Source organism: Saimiri boliviensis, chromosome 16 (assembly GCF_048565385.1).
Source record: "Saimiri boliviensis isolate mSaiBol1 chromosome 16, mSaiBol1.pri, whole genome shotgun sequence".
Lineage (NCBI taxonomy): Eukaryota > Metazoa > Chordata > Mammalia > Primates > Cebidae > Saimiri > Saimiri boliviensis.
This window is the reverse complement of record NC_133464.1, coordinates 38,258,137-38,282,843: the sequence shown is the minus strand read 5'-3', so window position 1 is coordinate 38,282,843 and position 24,707 is coordinate 38,258,137. Positions and strand designations below refer to the sequence as shown.

The following is a 24,707-nucleotide window of genomic DNA, read 5'->3' as shown; positions in this document are numbered from 1 at the left end:
TTTACCAGGATTTGTGAGATCTAAGCAGTCTTAGCTTATATTACCTTCACCCTTTACACTTCATACATTGCTCTTACTTACAAGAAAAACAAATGGGTATATAAAACTGGTCTTAAAGTCTAGTTAGCACCAACAGCTCCAAGATTTGTTAAGAAATCCAGTTCTCTGTAGTTGTTTAGCAAGTGAAAATCATTCCAGAACAGATAATGCAGTTCCAGCCCCGCCAAAGGGCCAACTGCAGGCTTTCCCTAAACCCAGAGCCAGACTGCACTTTGCACTCGGAAGGCTTATTTCTTCCAACATCCCTTATTAACATTCTTTTCCTCACAGTGCTTCTCAATGACTGCTGCAGCTGAGCTGCTCAGCACAGATTTTCTGCTCGGCATGGGGGAGGGGGTGTTAATTATGCAGAAAGATGGAGAGAGGCCAGACAGCCCCTCTGGTGAACTGTCTCATTCAAGCACGGCCCACTTCCTGCTGCTTTGCAGCTACAAGGATCACCTGTTGGTCTTGGCATCCAGCCAAACTGGGGCCTAGTGGAAATGACAGACTCAGCTAGAAATGAAAGCCAGTTCATAATCCAGTATCCCAAATTGGACAAAGAGGGGGGAAATACAATAAAAGTACATAAAAATTATACGAAAGGTAGCAAGAGTAGTTTTTCCCTCTTTTATTCTTTTGTTTTTTATTTCTGTCTGCTTGTAATACAATCCTTAAAATGGATATCTGAGCCAAAAAACTTCTCCCCATTTAAAGCCCCATGACCTAAGAGGAAATGCAGGAAATTCTCCTGAACTTTCCCTATACTCTCAATGCTGTATCAGAGTCCTTTTTAATTAAAGTTTAACCAGCCCCAAACACTCACAGTTCTTTAATTTGTTCTCTATCCTTTAGACATTTATCTTTTTCACTGTCCCCTCCAAAACCCTCGGAGTACAAAGAAATTATTTCATCATGAAAATTCCACCGGGTGAAGTTTAATGATAGAAGTATTCTCTTACTGATGCTGCTGATGGCATACTTTAGTGGAGAAAAATAGGGTCTGTTTAATCCATAATTACAACATTCTCTAGGTATTTGTTATCTTTTAGGAAAACTTCACTGATCCATAGATCAAATACTATAAATGAAGAATTTCTATAATGTTTTAGCAGTCTGAGGAAAAGAATTCCTTAGGAAAGTCTTTGGAAAAGAAGTCCTGACTGTGAGTGTATGAACAAATAATTATAAGGTTTCTTAAATTAAAAAGGTAAATCAAGAAAGTTTCATTTTGTAAGTACACTGATAACTTGGCACATACTCCATCTGATAAAGGAGATCATAAGCCTTGCACTGCACCAAGCCCCTCAATTGTATTTCTTCAAAATTGTATTTCTTCAAAACATGAGCTTCACATGTTTTGTGAGCTCAGTCGTATTTCTTAAAAAGGATATGGCATGTTTTGTGAGCTCAGTCTTTAAACTGTGACACTTTTTGCCATCTTCTTCTGCCTCTTTCTACATATAGAAGCCAGGCAGGTAGCAAAGTCAAAACCTCAGTAGGAAAATCCACCACCTAATCTGCATGTCATGCATTATTCATGACCTCCTGATTCCTGCACCTGCATCTAGGCAGGAAGCTTGCAGGGAATGTTCATTATTCTTCCTTTAGCCTCACACAGGCTCGATTACTGCTAAGCCACTTTGTTCTGTAACTAAGGGTTTTAGGCCTTAGTACTAACTGCTGGATGTGGAAAGAAAAAACACCATGCTCAAGAAAAGGGCAATCTTGGTTGTTGTGTAACATGTATTGAATATTCTCTTCTGAGACTGACAGTTTGTCAGGTGGAAATGCTCACATTTGGTGATTTACATTACACAGAAAACAGGGAAGCTATACCATTAAGGCCATGTGTACCAATTGTTCTATTTATATATACTTACTCATCTGGAGCAGAGAGCATGTTTATAATTTTACCCAGTGCAGAGCTTAATTTAGCTTTCTTGCTAAATATATGAAAGCTTTTTAGATGACTTAATTAAAAAAATGACTCTTTCTTCTTATATTATAAACACCAAAGAACCTGACCCTCAAAACCTTGCATCTTAATGACTAACATTGATAGTTAATCAAGAGAATACCATCACTCTGGTTTCCAGTGTTTTCATAACCCTACCTGAATGGCACCCCCTGGTGACTGGAGGTGGGATCTAACACCCTGACCCCCAACACAAATCATCAGTCACTCATGAACTGCTAGGGGAGGATACTGGTCCCACTTTACTATTTGCACCACAGAAAACCTGTGATAACTTCGTGCAGTCTTATCATCCCAAGTGGAATTAGGATGAAGACGTTAAGAATGAAAATTGTGTGACCAGCCTGGCTGATTGAATCCCAGCTTCACCATTTACCAACTGTCATTTTTGGGCAAATTATTTTAACCTCTCTATGCCTCAGTTTCTTCATCTGGGCAAATGGAGGTAATAATGGTGCCTGTTAGCTAGGGCTGTGAGGTTTAAATCAGTTAACAGCAACAAAATGTTTAGAATGGTGCTCAGTACTTAGGAAGCAGTCAATACATGTTAGCTCTCATCACTAGCAGTGCTGATTAGATGTAAAAGGATAGGAGGATAGAGCTGGACTATCCAGGTCATTCCAGGGGATTAAGATTACAAATCTACAGAGCCGGCAATCTTACCTACTATGCTCATACAACTTTACTAAAGGCAAGGAAACAAACAAACAAATTTGTACAGAGTAATACAAATAAAAAACTATGGCTTATAAGGTATGGCTTACTCTCAAGCAGCTCATTAGAAAACCTATCTTCTGTTTACTAAATTGTATTGTATTTAAGCTATGATCCATTCAAGAACAAGATAGTAATCACAGCAATGTAAATTTGCACCCAGTCACAGAGTCCTTACTATTTGCCTAGCATCATGCTAAATAATTAAGACATATTATCTTAATTTATCCTCATGTCATTACTGTCCACATTTTGTCTTTGAGAAAATAGGCTTACAAAATTAGGTAACTAGCTAGGGTCACATAGATAGTAAAGAGAAAAGTCAGGATTTAAACACAGGTATGTCTGACCTGTCCTACTCACGATGATTTAAGATTACCATCTGATATATATATACACATACATATCAGATGATAACATATATATATATATATATACACACACACACACATACAATAGGTATATATACATATATATGTATACATATATAGTGTGTGTGTGTATATATATATATATAAATATATATATATGCATGTATTCCCTCCACCCAGCCCAGAGGATGTAATAAGATAAATTATTAAATAGGAGATTTTCCATTTATTTAAGCCCAATAGAACATTTTATAATATAAGTAGATACAAAGTGGAATGGTTTTCTTGGACTAAATATGAAGCATGTGGATACTTACAAGAAGTACAGTCCTAATACTATACTTTCATACTCTTTAATACTCTTCAATTGTTTATGAATGTTCCTTGTTATATCAGCATTGCTATTTAAATACATAAGGTACAACATACTTAAATTTTAGGGGGCAGAAATTAATTCTACCTACATCCATGCCTTCTCACATCCATTTTCTCTAGAATCCAATGTAGTTGGTGTCCACACTCCTCTGACGAAACCACCCTCGTCACAGTCATCAGCAGTCTCCATGTTTTCCAATCCAATGGTGAATTCTCAGTCCTCAACTTTCTCAAATTCTCAGCAACAGCTGACTTGACTTATCACTGTCGTTGAACAGCTTCTTTACTCAGCAGCCAAGACATTCTTCTGGTTTTCCTCTTTTCTTTCTCTTTTGCTTGACTCTCCTCCTCTCATTCTTACACATTCTCAATGTTGGCATGGGCTAGCTGTCGCTTTCCTATGCCCTTCCACTCCACTATGTCAACACGCTCTGTAGCCAAAAGAGGCTTCAATGTAGCTACCCTCACGACCTTCCCACCCATATGACCACGAGTCCCAAATGTCTACCTCCAGCCTTAGATCTCTGAATACCAGAGGTAGGTTTCTTAGTATCAACTTTTCTCTGAAAAAAACAAAAACAAAAACAGGTGTTCCTTCTCGTATCTTCCCAGTCTCAAAAATGGCAGAATTATTCACTCAGTTGCTTAGGCCGAAAACAATAGAATAAAATGTGAGTCCACTGTGCTCACTTGTGCTCTATGTAAGAGAGGCTGTTTCATACTGAGACGAATGAGAACAAATGACTATTTCACAGACCAATGAAATCTTTCCTGGAGGACATAACTCATCCAGCAAGATTAGATATTTTGTCAAGATTTTAAGAAATTATTATGTTCTTTTTCTAAATCCATTTGTTACATAATCATTAACCTATATTTTAATTAGGTTAATGATTAAATGATAATCGACACATTGTGCAAAGCATTAAACATAATACATGCTTTAACAACTCAGTTTAGTACATTTGTTGAAGATTAACCTAGAAATAATTCCATATTTATTAAATATTAGAATTTTCCTATGCAGAATCATATAAAAGATAATTTAAAAATAATTCTTGGCATTGCTTGCTTCTTACACTAGGTTGTATCAAATACAAGTTCTCATGATTATTCGGGTTACTCTAGATGTTATTTTGATATAAATGTACTACCCATGACCAAATAAAAATATGAATGTGACCAGTGTTTAAATTCAGTGGGCCCTTTCTATTCTCAGGCTTTCCTCAGGCCCGTGCTTAAATGACTATTAGAAATGCCACATATTTTTAAAAGGTCCTCCACCTGCCTTTACACTAAAATTTCTCTCATGAAAAGCCATTTATGTTACTTTTAGAAAAGTGGGCTGAACTTAAATACGATATAGAATTAATATGTGATCTTCTTTTTTTTTTTTTTTCTGAGATGGGAGTCTTGTTCTGTTGGCCAGGCAGCGCCGTCTCACCTCACTGCAACCTCCGCCTCTTGGGCTCAAAAGATTCTCCTGCCTCAGCCTCCTGAATAGCTGGGATTACAGGCACATGCCACCATGCCCGGCTAAACTTTGTAGTTTTAGTAGAGATGGGGTTTCACCATGTTGGCTAGGCTGGTCTCGAACTCCTGACTTCAAATGATCCTCCTGCTTTGGCCTCTCAAAGTGCTGATTACAGGCGTAAGCCACCATGCCCAGCCAATAGGTGAACATGTTTTTACTATTTACCGTTAACTCTTATTCTAATGCCATAGACACTGAAAGAGAGAAGTTAAACTGTGTTAAAAAGAAAACATTTTGAAGGAAACATTTATTTCTGATATACACCAACAGAATGAAGAATTCTAAAAAGAGTATTTGCTATGCAATTATAATGTATTAATTAATCCTGGCCCTATCTCCCACCATCCCTACTTGCTCTCTCTGGGATAGTGACACTAGATGTTCTCCGGTCTCCCTGCTAACCTGATTAGCTGATGCTCAACTGCAAGATGCCCTCCCTGACCTCCAGGTCTTAGTCAACTTGCTGTCAGTTCTCATGGCACAGGGTACTTAGCATGGGTTAACTGAAGATTGTATTTGTTAGTATGTTTGGTTTATTTACCTGTCTCTCCAGCTGGATAGCATATTCCAATGGACAAGGGAACTTTTCTCTTTTGGCTCACTGTCATATCTCAGGACCTGGTACTAAAGCGAGCACTCAATAAATAGCTGTTGTATGATTAGCATGATTTTCCTACTGAACTACATTTTCCAGGCTGGATACAATGGCCATTTTTCTGAGGAGCCATCCTTAGAGCTTAGCATAATGCATATTGGCCACATATAATAAACATGTGGCATAGACACATAAACATTTGTTAAACAATGAGTATAGAAAAATATAAAAATATTTTATGTTTAGAAATTTGAGGAATCTCACTGAATTACTTACGGAAAACCTCCAGGGCACCCAAAGCATCAATAATTGAACATTATTAATTCAATCCAACAAACTTCACTCAACAGTTATTATGTGTGAGGTCTGGCCTTGTAAGCAAAATAGGATCCCTGCCCTCAAGCAGCTTACAGTCCAGTTGAGATAAACAGGTAGCAACTATTACAAAATAGGAGAGGGAAGTTAAGAGAGATTTCAAATTTTGTAAAAGTGAAAATGGGGTTAGAATGAATTCAAACTGTGAAATACCAGAGAAGGTTTCCAGGAGGAAGAGACTTTTAGGCTAGGACAAGAAGAATAGGTATGATTTTCAGAGGCAGAATTGGACAACGGTAGGAAAGCACTCTAAGAAGAGGAGCTAAGTTACTCATCTAAGTATGAAAGTGAATTCAAGGTGTGAAGTGAATAATATGGCAGGGGCAGATTACGGGTGTTGTATGTTGTGCTAAATGGTTAATTCAAATAGAATGAAAGGAGAGCCACCAAAGGATTTTAAGATTGGAACGGGCACAAACAGATTTGTATGCCAGAAAAATCACCTTGGCACCAGGACAGAGGGTGGCCTGAGGGGAATGCAAGGCACAGGAGGCCACGGGAGGACACCTGCAATAATGCCACAAAGAGGGATTTAGATGGACACAGCGGGAATGATGGTGGGTTGGGGGAGGAGTGTGAAGAGGATGGACACATAATGGATTAGATGTTACCTGCAGGACCTGGTCTAAGTATATGTGAGGTGTGGGCAAGCGAGGCAGAAGTTAGGTAACAATTTTTGGATGACACCCATGGCTCGGATGTGGGTGATCAGAGAAGCCAGTACAGAAAATGAAGGAGGAGGATTATGTTTCTGGATTAAAAAAGAATCCAAGTTTCTAACTGTCAGATCCATATACAGGTCTAGGGTTCAGCAGAGAATTCTGAGAAGAGCTAGAGACCTGAGTATCCTTAGCACATAAATCATAGGTGAGCCCTGAGCTTCATGGAGGCAGAATTTAAGTGAGAAGATCACCAGACCAGGGCCAGGACCCCAGAGAACAAGGACATCCTCTTGGTTGACTTTAAACCTCTCTTCCCACTCATTCAGAGAATACCAGGGATCTCACTGGTGATGAGAAGTTGGAGTTTCATGACTCTGTTCAGGCCCGTATGATCTCATGACCAACATCAGGACAGAAAAGAGAGTTTCTCCACCCATTCTTTGACATCAGAAAGGCGAAAAACAATCTGCTTTCCCCTCAGTATTGCCTTGAGCAGTCATTAACACCAGTATCCATTCTGTCAAACAACCCAGAAACCCAGGGTTGCCCTGGTCTGAACTCTCTCCATATCCACAAACAGGCATGGTTATGACACTATCACTATTATATCTGTGTTCCAATTCCACAGTTACCCACTTATTTTAACCCATTCCTCTTTTTTACCACCTCCCCTAATCCATTGGCTGCACTATAGCATAGTGATATTTTTCAGCAACACTGTCCCTTTAATGGCTTTCCTTTGCTCTTGAAATTGACCCAAATCTCAACACAGCCCAAATGCCCATCAGCCAACTACCCACCTCTCCAAGCTTCATAACGCTACAACATTCTCTTCTGCTTTCTGCTGCTTGCGCTCAGCACAGTGTCTGTGCACATGCTGGTCCTTTTCTTCATGGCCCCCCCCTTACCAGCCCCACCTAGTTTACTCCAGTCCTTCCTCAGCTCCTCAGCTCAAATGTCACTTCTCTCTCTCCAGCTTACCAAAATGGATCATGTCTCCAACTTAGATTCTTATCATTCCCTGCATTTGCCCTTCATAGCACTTATCCGGCTTGTAATTATAGAGAGAGTGATTATTTGATAAAAATTAAGAACTATTTATTTATATATATGTATGTATGTGTGTGTGTATATATATACACACACACATATATTTTAAGATGGGGTTTCACCATGATGGCCAGGCTGGTCTTGAACTCCTGATCTCAGGTGATCCACCCACCTTGGCCTCCCAAAGTGCTAGGATTACAGGCATGAGCCACTGCGACTGGCCCCAGAACTATTTCTTCTTAGCTCACCACTGTATGCCTATCACCAGGCCATACGTCTAATACAAAATAGGTATACATTACAAACTGCTCTATAAATAAAAAGAGATGATGAGAACTCACAATAGTAGCCATATTTTTCCTAAAGATGTGTTGCCGCAATAATCTGGAAAAATAATTAAGTCAATATAGGTTTGTGTGTGTATACATATACAAACAATACGTACATATATATGTATATCTATTTAATATATATATTATATATTAAAATGATAAAGTACAAAATGTAAGAGAAGATGAGTGAAAAATGATGTACCCTAAAGGAAAGCTTTGGCTGTATAGGAGATGGGTTCTTTGAACCTGCATCAGCCCACACCTAGAACCATCCCAAGCCAGAATGTCATGGCAGATGCATCCATCACATTAGAAAATCCATCGCTTTTCACGCTGGGTGAAAAGTGTATGTGAACTCTGTAATATTTTTGCAACTTTGACATTCTAAAGTTGTTTCAAAAGTAAAATAATTTTAAGTGGCAGGGCTTTGCTGGGATAAGAGCATAAGTACAGATCTATTAGAAATTATTTTTTTCGTGTTTTAGTTTGTGATACATTTTTTCATTCAAGTTATTATCAATAACACTCATTCTATACCTGTTTATAAATAGAAAGTGTGTGTATGTGTGTGTGTGTGTGTGCATATGTACCTTTTTTGATATGGAGTTTTGCTCTGTAGTCCAGGCTGGAGTGCAGTGACACGATCTCGGCTCACTGCAACCTCTGCTTCCTGGGTTCAGGTGATTCTCCTGCCTCAGCCTCCCAAGTAGCTGGGATTACAGGTAAGTGCCACCATGCCCAGCTAATTTTTGTATTTTTAGTAGAGACAGGGTTTTGCCATGTTGGCCAAGCTGTCCTTGAACTCCTGATCTCAGGTAATCCACCTGCCTCGGCCTCCCAAAGTATTAGCATTACAGGTGTGGGCCACTGTGCCCAGCCTATCATTCTTTTTTTTTTTTTTTAAATAAAAACTCATTAATTCCACCTTTACTTTCATGATGTTTTCGCATGAACTGAGTACAGAATTACTAATAAATGGCATGCGGAAGAGTGGTAGAAAGAAGGGAGTAAGAAAAAGAGATGAAGGCATTTTTAAAGGTTGATAAAATAACCTCACAGTAGGTTTTGGGGAAATTTACATTACGTGTACAGAGAAATACAATCTATCTCATGGAACTGACATTTATCTAGGTTATACAGATCCCAAATTTTGTTTTGACCTGAGATATCCTAATAATTGCTTTGATTTTCCACTTCACTTTGTATATATATAAATATATTATTTTTTAGTGTTCAGTATGTGGCACATTAAGGTTCCAGTCCTTTATTACGTGAACTGAAATGCTTTATTTAGCTGTTAGTGTGGATAGAGTTGGAGACATTTCATGAACTGGCAGATAATCTGATTGGTAGTTGCTCTATTAGTCCCACTCTTAACACCATTTATTTGGTGAGCTCTGTCGAGAAAAAGTAATAAGTAGTAGAGGAATTACTTCAAATGCCTTTGCTATCTCTGGCTGCATTAATTTTGAGAAGCCTCATTTAGGCTATAAAAAGTTGCAAAGTTAAAGTTTGTAATACAGACATTTTGTCACCTCAATTGGACCTATTACAATTTAGCATTCTCTCAAGAAGGTGTTACAGCTCACTAAGCTATACCATTTTTCCTTTGAATAGGACAAAATTTTACATTATTTCCTTCACAGGCATAATGAAAATGGCATTGACTAGATTCTAAAGATGATAAGCCATCTCTAAGGAAAAAATGTAGCTTATGTTTCACTTCCAATAAAATTTCAAATGCTAGAAAACTTTCAGTCTGTTAATTAAAAGTGACTATTATTATTTTAAATAATGTTAAAAAGAAATGGATTTATGTAGGGGTGTGTGTGTGAGTGTGTATGTGTAAGTCCCAATTTGTTTTTCTTTAAGTGGACACCAAATAAATCAAAAGGAATGGTATCCAAGAGATGGATTCAGTACTGAATCACAGAGCAGTCTGATCCATAAACAGCTGTAGTAGCAGTTTCCTCACTGTCAATACTGACAGCCAAGGCGCTTGGAGAACTTCAAGGCAGAGGAGCCAGGACCTGACCTACCAGCTTATACTGAGACACTTTATTTCAGAACTTGGCATCCGAATCTAAGACCTGCCAAACACATAAATCAGTACCTACAGGGCTAAAGGTACTTGTGGAGATTGGCAAAGAGTTTATGAAGTATCACGTGCCAGCCCACCAATAGGATTGGACAAATAGCAATGTACCCACCATACAAGCACTTCCAAAATGCACCGGACTCTCACATTTGATCAACATCATTTATACTAGTCACATTCAAATTCCCCATTGTCTCCTCTGCCTCTCTTCCAGCCACTGGCATTTGGTTTCCACTGCTTCATGTAGCACAAGTTGAAGAGGGTACAGAGTTTACTTTGCAGAAACAAATATTGGCTATTACAATCTTAACAAAATAGGCAAATTCAAGCACATCTCATTGCTCTTTGAGTTACTTTAGATATAAATCACTACATCATTGTTCTGGTTGCTTATGAAGCACTCTACCATTGTGATTGAAAAAAAATACATGAACAGGAAGAAACTGATTAAAACGTGTTAGGCACTCCTACATTCAATGCACCTGCCAATCAACTTAGGTAATATTTAAAAAATCTAAGCTATAGCCTCTGATCTTAAAAAAAGACAACAGTCCAATTGGGGGAGTATACAGTGGTCTCAGAAAGGCTAAAAAACAATAATATAGGATTAAGAACAACCAATTCTGCAAATAGAAGAATAGTTGGAAGGCAGTAGATAACTGAACAGTGAAGAAATCATGGAAATATAATTACTTCAAGAGGTCGGAGGAGAAAAATTCCTTTGGTGTGAGATTTGGGCTGGGTCTTATACTAAGATATAACTTCTCTACAGGCATGAAGAGGCAGCCAAGTATATGAGTGAAGAAAGACCTATGTGCAAAAAGGAAGAGGGGACGATCAGTTGAGCACATGACTACCCTAGTGGGAAGAAGGAGTTCATGCCGAGGGGTACATCCCAGAGGGCAGAATGTCCTTGATGACGCAATTGATGTTTTGAGATGTTTTTTTCTTGAAAGCGAATGTGGAAGATCTCGCTTCAGGTGAATAATGTACAAGGTAGTGTCATACAAAAATTCAATAGCAAAGGCTGTACAGAAGAAATACAAATGAAAAAAGACCAATATCTAGGTAATCTTTCCCTTCCTGCTCTTTCCCCCTCTTATTCTCTCTCTTTTTTTTAAAGAAAACAGAAGGCCGGGCATGGTGGCTCACTCCTGAAATCCCAGCACTTTGGGAGGCCAAGGCAAGCGGATCACATGAAGTCAGGAGTTTGAGACCAGCCTGGCCAACATGGTGAAACCCTGTCTCTACTAAAAATACAAAAAATTAGCTGGGTGTGGTGGGGCATGCCTGTAATCCCAGCTGCTTGGTAGGCTGAGGCAGGAGAATTGCTTGAACTCGGGAGGCAGTGGTTTCAGTGAGCCAAGATCACACCACTGCACTCCAGCCTGGGTGACAAGAGCAAAACTCCATCTCAAAAAAAAAAAAAAAAAAAAAAAAAAAAGGAAAACGAAAAGAAAACAGAAGCCACCATTTTGTATGGTAGGCCCTGTGTTGCCTACACTAGGCTTGAACTCCTGGGCTCAAGCGGTCTTCCTGTCTCGGCCTCCCAGCGTGCTGGGATTACAGGCGTGAGCCACTGTGCCTGGCCTCTGCTGAATTTCACCAGAGTGTCTCACCAAACAACAGCCTGCCATGCAGGGTTTATCATTTTCACTTTACAAATGAGAAAGGCAAGCTTAGAGAGGTTACGTACCTAACCCAAGGTCACACAACAGGGCTGAAACTCAAGTCCAGGCCTGACGGACTCCCATGCCACTCTGTTAAACAACACTTAGTTTATTTTGTGAGCAAAGAAGCAGCTCTTTTAAAGAATGTTAAGTAGACATAAGCTAGAATGGTGTAATGTGTGGCAAATATTAGTTACTTATAGTTTCATATTTACCAAACAGTGATGTTGCTTGCAATTGAGAATTATAAGTCATAGATTAGTCTGGGCTATTTAAATGACCATCTGATTTATTTATCAATATGCAGCTTATAATTCACATATTAGTCTACCTATATGTTGTATAACAAAAAATTAATTACCTGGTCTTTGCCCTGCTTCCTGACACACAGCTCCTAATATCTTTAGAATTTCTTTAAGTGACTGGAGTGTCTTTTGTTATTTATAATAAGCCTCCTTTGACCATGTCTTGGTTTATGGTAATGAGATGACGCATGGCAGACCCCCTAGACAGTTTCAGGTTTTTAGCTTCTCACCAGAAACAAGGTTAGAGATTTCAGCCCCACCTTCCAACTTCTGGAAAGGGGAGAAGGCCTGGAGAGTCAGCACAATCATCAGTGGCCAATGATTTGATCCCTCATGCCTATGGAATGAAACCTCAATAAAACCCCATACAGGGTAGAGTTTGGAGAGCTGTCAGGCTGGTGAATACATACATGTGCTGGGAGGATGGGGCACCCGGAGAGGACATGGAAAGTTAGGGTTCCTCCTCACACCTTATTCTACGTATTGCTTCCATCTGGCTGCCCCTGAGTTTTATCCTTTATCATAAACTAGTAATCTTAAGTAAACTGCCTTCCTAACTTCTGCAAGGTGTTCTCACCAATTAATGAACTAGAGACAGGATTATGGGAATTTCCCAAGTTCTAGTTAGACAGACAAAAGGGTGGGTAGCTTGGGGACCCCATTTGCAGCTGGCATCTGAAGTGCTAGCAGTCTTGAGGGACAGAGTCCTTGAGCTGTGGCATCTGTGCTAACTGCCTAGCTAGCATTAGAATTTAATTGATTAGCTGGACATCTCCTTGGCATCAGGGAATTGGAGAATACATTTCATAAGGTGATGGCTGCCACAGATAGCTTCTGATGGCTCTGAGCAAAGTTAATTGAAAACCTTCCGAGAAGGATTCGCCATTCTAGATGCCATTAAGAACATACATGATTCATGAGAGAAGATCAAAATATCAACACTCACTGGAGTTTGGAAGTTGGTTCCAGCCCTCACGGATGACTCAAGAGTTCAGTGGAGGAAGTCACTGCAGATGTGGTAGAAATAGCAAGAGAACTAGACATAAAAGTGAATGGCTATGATTTCAGACTCCATGCCACACTCTTCAGCAATATCCTACTTTATTTTATAAGGAAAGAATCAACTTTTTTTTTTTTTTTTTTTTTTAGACGGAGTGTCGCTCTTGTTACCCAGGCTGGAGTGCAATGGCGCGATCTTGGCTCACCGCAACCTCCACCTCCTGGGTTCAGGCAATTCTCCTGCCTCAGCCTCCTGAGTAGCTGGGATTACAGGCACGCACTACAATGCCCAGCTAATTTTTTGTATTTTTAGTACAGACGGGGTTTCACCATGTTGACCAGGATGGTCTCGATCTCTTGACCTTGCGATCCACCTGCCTCGGCCTCCCAAAGTGCTGGGATTACAGGCTTGAGCCACCGTGCCTGGCAGAAGCAACTTTTTTTTTTTAAAAAAAATGTTACTGTGGACAGATAAAGAGTCATTTTTTTCTTTTCCTTTTTTTAAAATTTCAGTAGATTTTGAGAAACAGGTGGTGTTTGGTTGCACAGAAAAGTTCCTTAGTGGTGATTTCTGAGAGTTTGTGCACCGGTCACCTGAGCAGTGTACACTGTACCATGTGTGGCCTTTTATCCCTTGTCCCCCTATCAACCTTCCGCAGGTCCGTTATATCATTCTTGTGCCTTTGTGTCCTCGTGGCTTAGCACCAAGGAATGGCTTCTTATGGGTGAACAAAAAAAGCAGTTTGAGATAGAATGTACTCCTAGTGAAGCTGCTGTTTACATTGCTGAAATGACAACACAGGATTTAGAAGATTACATAAACTTAGTGGATAAAGCTGTATCAAAGGATTGACTCCAATTTCAAAAGAAATTCTATTGTGGGCAAAATGCTATCAAACAACCCTGCATGCTACAGAGAAATCTTTCATGAAAGGAAGTCTCCATGGATGCAGTAACTCTCGCTGTTGTCTTATTTCGAGAAATTGCCACCGCCACCCCAGCCTTCAGCAACCACCACACTGATCAGTCGGCCTTCAGAGGGTCATAATGTTCTTGCTGGTGGAGGGTCTTGCCTCCAGCAAAAAAATTGGATGACTCACTGAAAGCTCAGATGATCATTAGCATATTTTGACAATAATGTATTTTTATTAAAGTACATACATTGTTTAAGATATAATGTTATTGCATGCTTCATATAACATAGTTTAAACACAACTCTTGTTAGCCAGGCTGGAGTGCAATGGCGCGATCTCGGCTCACTGCAACCTCTGCTTCCTGGGTTCAGGCAATTCTCCTGCCTCAGCCTCCTGAGTAGCTGGGATTACAGGCACGTGCCACCATGCCCAGCTAATTTTTTTGTATTTTTAGTAGAGACGGGGTTTCACCATGTTGACCAGGATGGTCTCGATCTCTTGACCTTGTGATCCACCCATCTCAGCCTCCCAAAGTGCTGGGATTACAGGCTTGAGCTACCGCGCCCGGCCAGTAAACACAACTTTTATATGCACTGGGAAACCAACAATTTGTGTGGCTTGCCTTATGATACTCACTTTATTGCAGTGTTTGCTTTACTGCAGTGGTCTAGAACCCGCAATATCTCTGAGGTACACCACTACTCAGTTTTTTGTAAACTTTTTGTTAGAGCTGTATTTTCTCCATCATTGTTATTTGAAAATGTAGATGGATGAATGGCCATATAATAGATTTAACCGATATTTAAATCTACCAATCTTGATATCCTCTTAAATAATCAAGACAAACTGAATTTACAAAATATGATTAGAGCAGTTTGCTTAAATTTGTAGGCCCTGATTAAATACAGATGTTATGCAAAATAGGCTGGGTCTGGAAATCACCCACAAATGCATCCTTATTATTTAGCTTTATTTTTACTTTGACGAAAAAGAAAACAAGTGTCTTTACAGAGTTCCTAGATAGTTGTAGAAATAAGAAGAATAAACCTAGTCAAATAAAATAAAATAATTTCATATGTGTAATCAACCACACACAAAGCAGAGGCCTAAAAAACTCTTACTTAGCAGTAATATAGAAATGCCACAATTAACAAAAAGAAATGATAAAATTAAAATATTAATAGAATCAATTGATGTTTTCACTCTTTCACTGTTGCCCTGGGAGTTTAAGAAAAGAAGCAATACAATTTAACTAATCATACAAAGGATTCACATTTCAATATTTAAAAACAGTAATTAACGAATCAGAACATGTTCTTAGTTTCCACTGTTTTCTATGCGGGGTAACAGACAGTAGGGAGGTAGAAATGTATAAACTGGCCGGGCGCGGTGGCTCACACCTGTAATCCCAGCACTTTGGGAGGCCGTGGCGGGCAGATCACAAGGTCAGGAGATTGAGCCCACCCTGGCCAACATGGTGAAACCCCGTGTCTAGTAAAAGACAAACAACTAGCTGGGCATGGTGGCACGCGCCTGTAGTCCCAGCTACTCAGGAGGCTGAGGCAGGGGAATTGCTTGAACCCAGGAGATGAAGGTTGCAGTAAGCCGAGATTGAGCCACTGCACTCCAGCCTGCTGACAGGGCGAGACTCCATCTCATCAAAAAAAAAAAAAAAAAAAAAAAGCATAAAATATCGCTCCCTCCATCAAGGACTTTCCAGTCTAGAGAGTCAGAAGAGCACAGAAACTTCATGGAAGGGCTACGTAGTAACATGGTGAAGAATCTAGACTCTATACCAGACTGCCAGAGTTCAAATCCAGCTTCTGCACTTCCTGACTGTGTAGTCTACGGGTGAGAAATGTAATCTTCTCTGCCTCAGGTTTCCTATCTTCATAACGGGGATAGTTCAGAACAATGCCTGGAGCACAGCGTGTTCTACCCAAGTCTCAATTTGATGATCTTGTCCTTATCTACTGGAGTCTCATGTTGCAATGTTGCCATGTGTCCCTGGCTCTTCCGTGTCTTGTGCCTAACTTTCTCCTAAAGTAAGAACAATAGCTGGTAGACTCTGTTTCTCTGGGTGCTGGCATTGACAGGCTAAATGCTAAGTGACTACGATGAAGACTTGAAATAGTCTTCTTTTGAAATAAATAGCCAGCTCCCAAATTGTATGTAACTAGGGGAGTTTATCACGAATAAATGTTTAAATGCATAAGTTTAGAATAAAAAATAACCAGTGTATCGCTATATGCTATTAAATAACTCGACAAACTTAAATCACTGTAGCTGTAGTAGAGTACATTCTATAAGAATACCAGAGTAATCAGTATTTTGGAAATGCAGTGTTGAACTGACCATACTAATTATCTGCTGATTAGGAAGTATGACCCAGTAGTTGCTAAGTGACTTTGGTTTCTTTTTAGTTTTGAGTCTGTGCATTTTCAAATTTGGTGTTGATTGTGTATCAGATGAGTGGCTGCTTTGGAAGTCAAAAGAGTTCTCTCTACTGCGTCTGGGGCTCTAATTTGTCAAGCTGTGTCCTAATTGTAGCTTGTGTTTACAAAGTGTCATCAATCTGAATGGGGCAAAACAGGACAGGCAGTTGGACTGATTTACCATATTCTTTATGCAGAACAGTGTTAAAGAGCAAAGACCTTGAAATTCCCATCCTCTTACAGATATATCATCAGGTTACACACAGGCCTGCTCCCCTGCTGGAATGATTCTGCACCATGCCAAACAAATCATGGATGAATTATGTTACAGCTTTTTCAGGTAATGATCAATATAAGGGTTAAAGGGCTTAAAACAATAGAATTTATATTCAGGCTTTAAAAAAGTATGAAATCCTGTCATTTGCAGCAAAATGCATGGAATTAAGGTCATTATGTTAAGTGAAATAAGATAGGCAGAGAATGACAAATACCACATGTTCTCACTCATATGTGGGAGCCAAAAAGGCTTATCTTGGCTGGGCGCAGTGGCTCATGCCTGTAATCCCAGCATTCTGGGAGGCCAAGTTGGGTGGATCACGAGGTCAAGAGATCAAGACCATCCTGGCCAGTATGGTGAAACCCTGTCTCCAGTAAGAATACAAAAATTAGCTGGGCGTGGTGGTGTGCACCTGTAGTCCCAGCTACTTGGGAGGCTGAGGCAGGAGAATTGCTTGAACCTGGGAGGTGGAGGTTGTGGTGAGCCGAGACTGCGCCACCGCACTCCAGCCTGGCGACAGAGCGAGACCCTGTCTCAAAAAAAAAAAATAAAAATAAAAATAAAAGGTTGATCTCATGGAGTTTAAGAGTAGAATGATGGTTACCAGAGGTTAGGAATGGTGTGGGAGTGTGGGTAGAGGGGAGGATGAAGAGATATTCATTAATGGGTACAAACAAACATAAATTAAATAGGGTACGTTCTAGTGTTTGATATAGCACAGTAGGGTGACTAGAATAAAGAATAATTAATTGTAAAAGAAAAGATTTAGAATGTTCCTGACACCAAGAAATGATAAATGTTTGAGATGATGGGTATCCTAAATACACTGATTTGATCATTACACCTTGCATCAATGTATCAAAATATCCCATGTACCCCATACATATTTACAAGTATTATGAATCAATTAAAAAATTCAAAAAGGAATTTTCTATTTTACTAATATGAATTGCCGTGAAATGCCAGTGTAGTCTCATGATAGCCTGCATAACCTCTTCCTACCTTGACCATAAATGGCCCCAAGAGTATGCAATTTGGAAATATATTTGCACAATATTAAATTCAAATTATGCCATCCTGTTCTTCCTAGTACCTTTTATAAAATCATACCATCTTCGTGAACTTTAACCTGACTGTAAGGCTGGGCAAACCAGGCACTGGTCTGACATAAACACATTTTTAGAATGGGCTATCATGTTATATTTCTACAGGTACGCACCTGCTCATGCCAAAATGCCTCCAATGTCACAAGTCCACAGAACACTGTTGAATGTACTTAGACTCCCAAGAGCATTTTAAAATGCAAATTGTGTTTATTTCTGATAACAAATGCCTGACTTACATCACCTCTGCTTATTAAGTCTCTTTCCCTGGCCCTCAGTAATATACAGAATAGACTCCCTTTAAATTAAAAGAAGGAAAAGAAGTCACAATCTCTGTTGCTTCTTTTAGAGCTTAACATCTGCAGTGGGTGGCCGACATCTGACTCTAATTCTTATGCATCTCTTTCTTTTCATTCTATCAACCATTATATCTCTCATATCAACCCTAGTTCAAAAACCATCAAAGGGGCTCTCAGTGTCTACAGAATGAACCTTAACTCCTTAACATGACATTGAAGACCCCCTTATTCTGTCCTAACCCACTATATCACACCACTTCTCTATAAACCTCTCTCCAGGCTTGTATTTTTGTTGTTGTTGCTTTATCTCTCTGATCTGGCTTCTACTTCCCTGACTCTAATACTGCTTTTAGTTCAGTATAGACTGACTTCAGTAACCAGCCTTGCTGACGCCCCACCCCCCCCACACCAGACCTGCCGTCTCCACTTCTCTTGGCCTCCGTGTCACTGTGCTGTCCCATCTCCTCCTCCACTCCAGAATCTCTGACACTCTTCCTCATCTTCTTTAGCTCTGTCTTCACCTCCTCTCCCGTCTCCACAGGCATTCATGACAGTACAACATGCTGGTGTCTCCCAAAGTTACATTTTCATAGTAGGGGTTGCTCTCCAGAGAAATTAAGTCTTTTTTCCTCCTGTGGTTATCTTTATTTCCCTTCAATAAATCAGGTAATCATCTATTTTTTTTTTAAGACAGGGTCTTGCTTTGTCACCCAGGCTGGAATACAGTAGAATGAACACAGCTCACTGTGGCCTCAACCCCAGGCTCAAGTGATCCTCCCGCCCCAGCCCCCCAAGTAGCTGGGACTACAGGTGGTGCCACCACATACAGCTAATTTTTGTGTTTTTTGTAGAGACAGGTTCTCTCTATGTTATACAGACTGGTCTTGAACTTCTGGACTCAAGCAATCCACACACCTGAGTTTCCCAAAGTGCTGGGATTACGGGACTGGGCCACCAAGACTGGCCCATATTTTATTTTCTAATGAAATGTCTTTTCACCTCACTGCAGGTAGCCTTCTACCCAAAGTCACACCTTCAGCTTTAATCTTGCCCAAATTCTAATAGTGCATTTCCAAGTCCTTATTGGCTATGTTCACTTGGATATCCCACTATTAATACAAACTCAACATATCTAAATCCAAACTTGTCTTACACTACCAATTCTCTGCCCATGTTTTTTTTTAGTAAAATAAGTATTTTCAAGATAGTAGATTTCAGAGCTGTGTAATCATGGTTGACTTATCACTCATCCTTTACAGCCAATAACATTTAGATAGTTGTACTCTGAGATGTCTCAACTATCCCTTATTTTCAACTGCTATTGCAATCCCTCTATTAAAGGTGGTTAGCATCTCACATACAGCACACTAGTATCCACTAGATGCCACGCAGCCATCTCTGTTCTTGCCCATTCATTTATCACTCTAGTAACAGATGAGCCATCTGGGCAGATAGCAGAAGCCAGCTCACTTAGCAACCATTCAAGCCCCTTGTCTCTTGACATCTTAAAGAAAACAGCCTAGGAAGCTAAAATCTACATCTCCCAGAGGCCTTTGCAACTAAGCTTCTGTGGGCAAACGAGCTTCCACCAAACCAAGGCAAGGCAGAGGTAAGCAGTGTCAGGGAGCTGCCCTGTGCAAAGGGGATGGGTCTTCTGGCAAGCATGACGGCTGAGACATAAGTCATTCTGGGGCAGCTAAGGAGAGATTCTGGCATTCAGTTCCAAATAGAAGTGCAACTGGTGAGCAGTGGGTGGCAGAGGTGTTTTGCTAGAAGTGTCCTCTGGCTGCTCTGCTGGCATGACATTTAACTCTCTTTCATCATAAATCGTTAACCTGGTGGATTCTATTATCAGCAACCAAGAACCCTAAAAACATTTCTCTACACTCCTTCTTTCATGATATCAACCTTAGTTCAATAACCATCAAGGGAGTTCTCAGTGTCTGCAGACTTAACCCTTAACTCCTTAATATGACAGTAAAGACTCCCATGTTCTGTCCCTAACCCACTAGTACTATTCCACATCACTTCTCTGTAAACCTTTTTCCCTCGGCTTATATTTTGTTGTTGTTGTTATAGGGCTTCAGCTTATACTATCCCACTTGTCAGAAATGCCTTTCTCTGTCTCTGACATATAAATCCTGCCTATCTTTCAAAGCACAGAACAAGGCCAGGTGTAGTGACTCATGCCTGTAATCCCAACACTTTGGGATGCCAAGGTGGGAGGATTGCTTGAGCCCAAAAGTTCAAGACCAGCCTGTGCAACATGGTGAAATCCTGTCTCCACTATGCAAAAAGTACAAAAAACAATTACAAAAATACAAATATAGAAAAAAATTTTAGCTGGGCATGGTGGCATGCACCTGTAATCTCAGTGAGTCAGGAAGCTGAGGTGCAAGGACTGCTTGAGCCCAGGAGGTCAAGGCTGAAGTAAGCTCTGATCACAGCACTGCACTCTAGCTTGGATGACAGAGTGAAGTCCCATCTCAAAACAAATAAACAAAAACAAAAAAAAGCAAGAAGAAGCCCATCTCTGCCATGAAGCCCTCCTGGACCACCTCAGGTAGAAATGATTTTTCTCTCACCTCCTCTAAACAGATAGGATATATGATATTGTTAGAGTCCATGTTTTTCACTTCCAGCTTTGTGTTATTGTAAGTTTACCAACTTAATGTTGCTAAGTTTTAGCTCTACTTTTCATTCTTGAAGAACCTAAATTATAACATCTATAACAACTATATATAGTTAATTTATGGAGCACCTGCTTTTTACCAGGCACTGTTCCACATACGCTTCAAGTCTCTCCCTGGAAACAACCATGTGACAATATTGAAAATGACCTATCTTATGAATGATGGAACAAGTTCTAAGATGTCATACAGCTTCTCTTAGGTCATGTAGTTAGTCAGAGAAGCCGGTTTGTACTCAAACCTAGCCAAGCTGTAGTCTCTCCAGAGTAACAAAATATAGTCCCTTTCACAAAACAGGTCCTCAATACTTAATCTAGTTATTGATTAAATAATCAGTAAATTAATTTCTCAAATGACTATTTCTTGAGTTCTTGCTCTGTCATTTTCTCTGCTAAGCACATTACAAATGTTTCATTTAATCTTTACATGGTGTAGACAGGTGTGCTACTCGTGGAAATCAGCAAATAAACTGCGATTTAGAGAAACTAAGTAACCTGAAAGATCACAGAGCCTGTACATGGCAGTTCTGGGATTGGAACCCAAGCATTTGGCTCCATAGTGTAGGTAGTGGGAAGTGGAACAACCATTTTTGTTCCCAAAGATACAATGATTTGACTTGGAGACTATTTAACAAAATGATTCATGGAAAATATTTTATTTTTAAGCAAAAAAAAGTACACAGTGCATTTTCTTTTGTATTAAAAGAGCCATTATGACTACTGTGGCTACTGTGACAACTTTAAAATTTCTAGTTTGCAGAAGGTAGGAATAACCAAATCTAAAGGCAGTCAGGGAAAAGAGAGGGAAAGGAAGGTAAGAGGAACCTGGGGAAAAATAATCTCAATCGATTGTTAATACAAATATTTCAGGTAATAAAAACACACTTTGATTTTACTGATGAAATCTCTCAGGGTTCTCTTCCATAAAGTCTCCTTGCTCAGTAAGACACTTTGACTAATTCTTTCCCTATTTGACTTCCTTTTCATATCCAAAATTATAGTTTGTTCATTATGTATTGGGTTTTATTATATATTTTCCCTGGTAAAATTATCATTATGGAAAATCTGGCAAATGCAGACAATTATATTTCTTTTTGAAATTCACATTAAGGTGATTTTAAATCAGTTTCAAAGAAACCGATCTGGAAGTTACAGTAGGGAATTTGAGGAGTCTGCTATAGCTCAACCCAAATGCATCATTCCTTTATAAAGATCTTTTTGTTTCTTTCTTGATGTTATTTTTGTCATTCAGAAAATCAATGAAGATACAAAATGATGGCCTATAGAAAATAATAAATATGCCTACATCTCAAATGCATGGAGGCAGCTATATTTTAAGAGCAAATATTCAGTTTAATAATACAGGGTGGTTCATGGTGATTGCCAAGCGCTATTCTGTAAAGGATGGGTCTACCCCGGGCATGTAGAACACCTTTGTGCTCTTATATCAAACATACATCATGTTCCCCTTGTCTAAATGCCTGCTTTCTAATTCTTTTTTAAATTTTTTTTATTTTTAGAGATTTTGTTCCCTCCATTAAACTGCTTTTTATCTCAGGTTGTATTTTTGTTTCAGAACATTTCAATTTTATATGTTAAATTTCAAATTAAGTAGTTAGACAAAGCATGAAACTTGCACCTACCTATTCTGCTAATTATGACACAAATAAAGATTATACTCTAGTGAAAACCAATGAGTTTTAGTGCCTTTCCAGTCCACAGTATATTAAGTCTCAGCAAATTCTGCTGAGTTCATTCTAAAGAAAATCTCACACTTTGTGTACATTTCAAAATAGTTTGTGGCTATTTTTGAAAGCTATTAAGACTACATTTTCTGAAAGTTGTAACAGTTTTGAGTCATTAATAAAACAACTGAGAATGATTTTTTTTCATTTTCCTATGATGAGTTAAGAGCAAAAATGCTCTTGATCATACAGAACAGTTTCATCAATCATATCACCCACATGGCAAGTTGGCAGACTTTTGTTTTTCTACGAAGACTTTCAATTGTTGGTCTTGAAGTGAGGCTATGAATGCTGAATCATGGTGATGCTCTATGTTTCTGAAGTACTTTAGAGTCACAAAATACCTTCTCCCTGTTATCTGGATTTCAAAAAATTCCTGCAGCAGGAACACAGGCATTAATTACCAGGTCTTCTTTCTGTAAATGAACACCTTAAGGATTCCTGGGACTTGTTAGGTGTCGCGGTAGTGCTAGTCAGACAGAAATAAGCACCAATTCTACACATATTTATTTTTCCACTACCCTGGGAGAACTGGGAGCCCGAAAACATTTTGGACATCAGCTAGTCTGTTCCCACCGGAGCCCTAACCTGACCTAGGTAAGACTCCACACAAAGTACTCCAGGTCACAGAGTGAGATCCTTGCCATGCAGGGACTAAGAACTTCTGTGTTCTTCCCAAGTGTAATGGAAATAAAAATGTTTCAGAGTTAGGCTAGGTTTGGACTCTAGTCCCAAAGACACTATCTCTAATCTTGGGCAAGGTACCGTACTTGTACAGTTCCAGGTTCCTCACTTCTGAAGTGGGACTATTAATACTACTTTGTGCAGTTGTAGTATCCGGATAAAAAACAGGTGAGAAACGTGGTGTGCCTGGCCATCATGACCACTGAGCACACAATATTTTATTTCCCTTTCCAATTCACTGTTGACGTAACAGTACCTAGCTTTCAAATTTCAGGCCATAAACGAAAAACAATTCAGCAATTCAATTTACAAAAATTGGTTGCAAATGTCTATGTCTGACTTTTATAGGTAATCCTTAACTTACAAATGATGTTTGATTGGTCAAACTTTTCATTATATAGATAGTCCTTTTTATTAAAATACTAAACCAAATAGTAAAACTTATTATTCTTACTATAATTTAAGGTTTTAAAATATAAGTCCAAGTCCACATCAGTCTGCTTTGGCCAATATATTTGTTATAACTTTATTTTTGTACTTCCTTTAAAAAAATTGTACTGTTTGGTGATTAGAATGCAAGTAATCCTTCATTATCAAGTATTTTGGGAAGTGACTCCTACTAACATGATTTTGCAGCAATAAAAAGCCAACACTCTCTAGGGTGGTACTCAAAATCGAGTTATGCATATAATTTTATGTTGCATGCTATCTGTTGCATGCAGTGTAGAGCATGGTCCTTGGAGCTAATACTGCATAGAAGGCATATTCATAGAAAGCCACAGTGCATTTAGTACCAATTTCGCTAAGAAACCAAAGAACTCTCCAGCTAATACTGATGTTTCCCTCTTTACAATCTAATGGACAAGGAAGGAGCAGATGTCCTTAGCTCCATTTTGCAGGTGTAGATACTGAGCCTGGCTGACTCTCAAACAGAGCCAGCCCAACAAAAAGGTGGGATTCAAATTCAGGAGTAAGGACGCTCAGCCTCGTCTTTCACTAAATCATGCTCTCTCTTCCATGAAAGTCTCCCCTGTTCCTTCAGGCAATGAAAATAACACATTGACTTGGATAAAAAGTTCTTCTAGTCTGATCTTGATGTTTTTGACAAAAAGAGAGAGTTGTCTTTTGGAAGACATGTTCTGCATTTCGAATTTACTAGAAATAAGTTTTAAAATAATTCATTTTTATCATTTCCAAGATTCTGGAACAGCGCTTTTCACTTTGTGTTTAAGTTATGTGAAAATTAAATGGATACAAACAAAATATGATAGACATTAAAGTATATGTAATTCATAATTTTTATAGTCAGAGAGTAAAAATCTTTACTAGCATTTACTAATACAAGTGTATATTCATGTGCCTATTCATATGTAGTGAAAGCTAATATTTATTGCTACATTATCTAATGATGTTTGAAATTAGAACATTTTTATAAAAATAAGTGATACTGCAGCAGAATTTCAA

At 39.1% G+C, this 24,707-nt stretch overlaps 1 protein-coding gene across 17 annotated transcripts in view; it reads right to left on the bottom strand.

Annotated features, from left to right (window-relative positions):
• The window catches only part of KLF12 (KLF transcription factor 12), a 466,131-nt gene that overhangs the window by 87,126 nt on the left and 354,298 nt on the right, over positions 1 to 24,707 (bottom strand). The gene's annotated exons all lie outside the window — the stretch shown is intronic.